At 34.7% G+C, this 6,931-nt stretch overlaps 1 pseudogene; it reads right to left on the bottom strand.

Annotated features, from left to right (window-relative positions):
• Positions 1-3,474: 3,474 nt before the first annotated feature.
• LOC101671708 lies at positions 3,475-4,875 on the bottom strand (annotated as a pseudogene).
• Positions 4,876-6,931: the final 2,056 nt, after the last annotated feature.

The following is a 6,931-nucleotide window of genomic DNA, read 5'->3' as shown; positions in this document are numbered from 1 at the left end:
GTGTATTTCAAACTTAGTCTCTCTAATTCCTTCTAACAGAGGTGTTGCTATTTTCACTGTATCATCGTTTAGCATTCCAAAAGGAATAAAGTTCAATAATGTGTATTGGATTATAGTTTACAAGGAATTAATATTAAATTTGAAAATATATATTAACTTAGAATGTAGATTATTTTTGTTACAATTCACTATACCCTCATGGGGTTACAATCTACAATGTAGATTATTTTTGTACAATTCACTGTACCCACAAGGGCATTTTTTCTATTCGTGTTTGAGAATTTTGACTAATGTCCTAAAAATTCCAGTGGCAAATTTTTGTATTTGTATTGGTAGAATGGTATTTCCATGAATGATAGAATGAAATAAGCTTTCCAGTTTTGATTTTCATTTTCTTATTTTATAATGAAATGTGAGGTTTATCTTTTTTATTTATTTATTTATTTATTTGTTTGTTTTTTAAGATTATTTATTTATTTATTTGACAGATAGAGTACACAAGTAGGCAGAGAGGCAGGCAGAGAGAGAAGGGGAAGCAGGCTTCCGGCTGAGCAGAGAGCCCAATGCGGGGCTCGATCCCAGGACTCTGGGATCATGACCTGAGCTGAAGGCAGAGGCTTTAACCCAGGGAGCCACCCAGGCGCCTCAAGGTTTATCTTTTTTAAAAGGACCATCTTTGGTAAAAAGAAGAGAAAAGCTATTTTGTCCTTTATGTTTTTTGTAGACTTAGAGTTATGTAATCACCAAGGGTTTCTGTCAGGAAAGAAAGTTTCAAGCAATTGGCCATTTTGATAAGTTTCTACTTTCTCTGGAATTTTGAGATGGCTGTGACCCTCCAAGAAAATGGAAATATTATTGTCACCTGATATTTCCACCGTTAGGGATCAAATCACTAAAACATTGATCACACTGTATGCTCACAGTGTGGGCAGCTTCTTGCTAAAAAAAGTCACTTTAGTTGCCTTTCTTTTTTGTTAGACCAATAAATAAATTCACATTGGAAATATCTTGAACTCAGTCAGCCACCTGGGTGGCTCAGTAAGTTACAAATCTGCCTTCAGCTCAGGTCATCATCTCAGTGTCCTGGGATGGAACCCTGCTTCAGGTTCCCAACTCAGCAGGTAGTCTGCTTCTCCATCTTCTTATGCTCCTCCCCACCCCCACCCCTGCTTGTACTTTCTCTTTTGCTCCCACTCTCTCTCTCAAAAAATAGAAATGGAGTTAGAATTCCAGTTCTAATGCTTGATGGCTAGGTTATCTCGGTTGCATTAGTCCTTGTAAAATTCAGGTCAGTTCAGAAAACACCATCTGGAGTGTTATGTACATTATCATGACATTATTATAAGCACTGGAGATAGAGACATGAGATGAGACAGTTTCTTTCTTTGTTATTATTTTGGTTTCAGTATTACTGTAGTGGATTCAAAGAAAGGACATACATAGGAAGCTTTGCACCATAATTGTCTCATTTTTTAAAATTAACATGTAATGTTTTATTTACTTCAGAGGTACAGGTCTGTGAATCATTAGTCTTACACAATTCACAGCACTCACCATAACACATACCCTCCCCAATGTCCATAACCCAGCCACCCTACCCTACCTCCCCAGCCCTCAGCAATTCTCAGTTTCCTGAGATTGAGTCTCTTATGATTTATTTCCCTCCCCAGTCATATCTTGTTTCATTTTTTCCTCTCTACCCCCCATAATTGTTTTACCATTTTTAATTAATCATATATAATAGTTAATTACATTTTCCTTTAGTGGCTAATATTTTTTAGTGGTTAATACATTGTTTTTCAGAATGTTAAGAAACCTCTAAGTTTCACTTTAATTTTACTATTTACTATTTAAAATTATCAAATGAAAATTCAAGATAAAAATCGGCACTATGTGCATATACCAGGGTGATTCTGTACATCTATTAGCAAACTTTTAAAATGCGCAGAAAACATGAGTGACTCATTCCAGGTAAACCAGTTAGAAACATTTGTCTTTTTGTATTTTGCTTTGTGATAATTGTAAACAACCCTTACAAGTTATCTCTAATTTCTGTTTTATAACTTCTGTCGTAAGATGTGTTTAACTCCTATGCCACAGTCATTTTAGAAAAAAAAAATGCTTTATTGTTTTATATGGTGTTCATAGAATGATAATAATAATTCTAATATAGGAAATCCAATAATTCAGACCCTAGGTAAAAAATTATATATCCTAGTTATATATCTATAAACATTTATATCTATCCATTATCTATCTGTTAATTTATATATTTAGAAAAAAAACATACACTCATATTTACATGTTCTTCTGTTACTGTGTTTTCAACCTGGGAACCATGTCTGCTTGTTTACCAATGTATATCTTATCCTTAGAACTAACACATAGTAAGCATTCAATATATATTCATTGAAAAAAATGGATAGATGGATTAATAAATGAATGTAGTTAAGAGAAAAAGAGTGTTATGGAGAGGACAGAAAAGAAAATTTTTACTGGGGAGTTTTTTTTTTTTTTTTTTTGAATAGGTGTTATTTGAACTGATTCTTAAAGAAAGAATGGGAATGCATACATTAGGAAAAGATGAAAGAGAAATTGTTCTGGGTAGAGAAAATAGAGCAATCAGACTATAAAATAGAACACATAGATTTGGGGGCATAGCCTGGAGCCAGTTGGGAAAGAAATCACAAAAGGGAAGAATGACAGATATGTTCATAAAACTATGATTGGGGCATATATTAGCTTATTTTTTAATGTTTTCACAGAATGAGATTTTTTTCCATAAGTGATAAAATATTAGTCATTAGCTGAAGACAAATATGAAGTTCAATATTCTTTTTTTCTCATTAAACTTGTTTTAATGGGTCTCAAAATCCTGTGACAGATTTTTGGTCAAGTTATTTCCATTAAAAAGTACTAAAATCAGTATTTCTGGAAACAATTTGACCAAAATGATTTCACTGTATGTGAAATTGAAGAAATGAAACAGATGAACATAGTGGGGAAAAAAAGAGAGAGGGAGGCAAACCATAAAACAAACTCTTAACTCTAGAGAACAAACTGAGGGTTGCTGGGGGTGGTGTTGGGTGGGCGGAAGGGTTAAATGGGTGATGGGTATTAAGAAGGATACTTGTGATGAGCTCTGCATGTTGTATAGAGGAAATGTATCAGTAAATTCTATTTCTGAAACTAATATTATAATATATGTTAAGTAACTGGAATTTAAATAAAAACTTGAAACTACACAAAAAAGTACTGATTATAGAACTGCTAACTTAAAATTGCCACATATGCACAAAAAAAGCCCAAATGGTCCACGGAATATTTTCCTTTCCTTCTGAATGTTTTACAATGCGTTTTTATCATTAACCAGTCATTTACTCTTAAAATTAAATGGCCAATTGACACAAACAGTTCTGACACTGTTCTTCCACTACTGATTAAGACTGGGGTGGCAGGTATTGGAGATAAAATTCATTTAGGCTTCTGAGCTTTCTGGGCAGACCTGATGATCTTGCCAGCTCCAGCTGCATTCTTATCTACTGCTTTGGTGACACGCAGAGCAACTGTCTGTCTCATGTCACTAACAGCAAAACATTCTGGAACAAGATAGTCAGAGATGCTCTCAACATACATAGGCTTGCCAGGAATCATATTAGTGATGGCAACATCACCAGATTTCAAGAATTTGGAGCCATTCCAGCTTTTTTCCAAAATAACAGTCACCTCCTTGAGCTCAGCAAGCTTGCAGGCAGAGTGAGCTGTGACAGTACAGTACAGGTGTGTATCTAGCACTGATTTGGCTTCAATGGTTCAGGGTAATCACTTGAGCTGTGAAGCCAGCTGCTTTCACTGGTGGGTCATTTATGCTGTCACCAGTCATATTACCATGATGAACATCTTTGACCGATACATTCTTGAAATTGAAGAGCACATTGTCCCCAGGGAGGGCCTCACTCAAAGCTTCATGGTACATTTCAATAGACTTTACTTCAGTTGTAACACTGGAGCAAAGGTGATCAAAATGCTAGATTTAGGAACACTTGTCTTCACTCAGTCCACAGGGGCAGTATCTGTGCCACCAATTTTTGTAGATGTGCTTAGCAGGCAGAATCAATGGCTTGTCAATTGGATGAGTTGGTGGCAGAAATGCAATCAAGAGTTTCAAGCAGCATGATTGCTTCAAGTAGCACTGGCATTGCCATCCTTATGGGTGACTTCCCATTCCTTGAACCAAGGCATATTAGCATTTGGTTCCAGTACATTGTCACCATTCTCACCAAGAAATTGGCATAATTGCTACTGTGTCAGGAAGATAGCCAATTTTCTTAATGTAGGTACTAACTTCCTTAACGAGGTCCTTGTATCTCTTCTGGCTGTCGTACAACTCAATGGAATCCATGTTGTTAACACCAACAGTTAATTGTTTCACACCCAGTGTGTTACTCAGAAGAGCATGCTTAGGGGTCTGACCATTCCTGGAGATACCTGCTTTTAATTCACCAACACCAGCAGCAGCAATCAGGACAAAGCACTCAGCCTGAGCCCAAGGTGTGCCTGTATTCAATTTTTGATAAAGCCTCTGTGTCCTGGGACATCAATAATGGTCACATAATACTTAATGGTTTCAGATTTCCACAGGAAGAAATCAACAGTGATATCATGTTCATTTTCATGTTTAGATTTCAGTTTATTCAAGACCCAGGCATACCTGAAGGAGCTCTGACCTGTCTCAGCAGCCTCCTTCTCAAATTTTTCAGTAGTTCTTTTGTCAGTCCCACAACATTTGTAGATCAGATGACCAGTATTGATAGACTTGCCAGAATCTACATGTCCAATGATAACAATGTGAATATGAGTCTTTTCCTTTCCCATTTTGGTTTAGGTTTAGTGGTGGTTTTCACAAACCTATGTTCTTGTGGCAAATCAGTTGTGAAAAAATGAAGTTCAGTAGTTTAAGAGAGAACCCCCTAACTAGCTTTTGTTTCTTCACTTAAAGAGTAAAAGGACTGGTCTGGCTATGGCCATTTCAGCTTTAAAATAGTATTAATATATCATTATTATTGGACCCAAAACCATATGATCTAAAATGATAAATTCATTCTTTAAATGGCTACTTGTATCTACTAAGTGGTTTTCTACAATATTTTTTATAATCATTAGTATATGACCCAAGTTAGCTTGTTAGTCAGTTATTAAGTAATATTTCTATAAATAATTCAATTTTATCTTTCCTTTATCTAAGAAGTTTCCTCAGATCTATGGGAAGATTATGAAAAATAATTTTTCTGGTCATTATTACTAATAGGTATATTAGGGTATATTTATTTTAAATCCTTTTTAGAAAAAGGCAGATCATAAATAAAAGCATAACAGGGCACCTGGGTGGCTCAGTCAGTTAAGCCCGACTCATGGTTTTGGCTCAGGTCATGACTTCAGGGTCCTATGATCAAGCCCCATGTTGGGCTTGATGCTCAGTGTGGAGTCTACTAGTCCCTCTCCTTCTGTTCTTCCCCCTACCCTCTCTCTCTCAAATAAATAAATAAAATCTTTTGAAAAATAATGAAAACATAAGATTAGATACATAACTTATATTTTAGCACATAATATTTATGCACTATTCATAAATTAATGGTTTCCAAAACCATATGTAACTTATCTAATTAAATAGCTTTAGACTGCTTTAATATTTGAAAAAACATTTATATTTTAATAGTATTAACTTCTTCCTAACTGAAACGTTTATATCTTCATTGATAGTTGCATGACTAAGTACAGCACAGAGTTTGTATCAGATTCCACAAAATTTTAGGAGCAATTTTGTTATTCGGATTTCTTATCAAGATTGAAGACAGTTTCAAAATTTAATACCTAATTTTACCAAATATCAGTGACAAGTTGGGGTCTTTTCTTAGCCTCATATCAATTTTTCCCTAAAGTAAAACCAAGCTCTTAGATACATCTTATCCAGCCTCAGAGTTAATATCATATGTAGTCATGATACTATTCTCAAAATTAAGATAATTGAGATAATATTATTAACATTGATAAAATACTATTAACCAAATACAAAATTTATTTTGCCTTCACTATTTTTCTTTTTTTCTTTTTTTTTTTAAATTTGGTCTTCCATGATCTAATCCAAAAGCTTGCATTGCATTTTGTTGTCCTGTCTTCTTAGTTGCCTCTGGTTTGTGACAGTTTCTCAGTCTTTAATCATCTCTCATGACATTGACATTTCTGAAGAGCATTTGACACTTTGGGAAGTATTTTGTAGATTGCCATCCAGTTTGGGTTGGATGTCTGTCTGATGTTTTCTCATGACTATGTTGAATTTCTGAATTTTGGGAACAAATAGAAGAGATGGACTCTGCTGATATGAATGGATCACATCAGCAGTTACATGACTTTCTGGCTTATTATGCTGATATTAACCTTGTTTAAGGTCGTGTCTTCCTGGTTTCTTCACTGAATAGTTATAATTTTCCCTCAGGTAATTAGCAATACCTGAAGGAAAATAATTTGAGGTTATACAAAGTTCTACCTCTCTTTATAATTTTACGTACTAATTTTGACCTACAACAATTATCACTGTGAGGTTCTAATCTTCCTTATTCCATTTATTAAAAGAATTCTTCTGTAATTATATATCTTTTCTTTATATTCCTATGAACTCAGGCTTATTTGTTTTAATCTCAGGGTTACTATGCAAAACTATCATTGTTTCTCAAACTGTGTTAGCTTTAGCCACTTGGAGCTCTTTCACATTGCTTCTGTGCCCCTTTGACATGGCATCATCATTGTCATTGTTTTCTTCCTTTATTAGTTCTTTATCTCTTGGCATGTAAAGACCTTTCTGGTTTATGTTGTATTTTTCTTTATCTCTTCCTTGGAATCAGCTACTTATCCAAGGGTACCTGGTCTTTTTTAC

Source organism: Mustela putorius, unplaced genomic scaffold, assembly GCF_011764305.1.
Source record: "Mustela putorius furo isolate JIRA1106 unplaced genomic scaffold, ASM1176430v1.1 tig00000580_pilon_pilon_pilon, whole genome shotgun sequence".
NCBI lineage: Eukaryota > Metazoa > Chordata > Mammalia > Carnivora > Mustelidae > Mustela > Mustela putorius.
The sequence above is the reverse complement of the archived record's forward strand: the minus strand, read 5'-3'. Positions and strand labels throughout refer to the sequence as shown.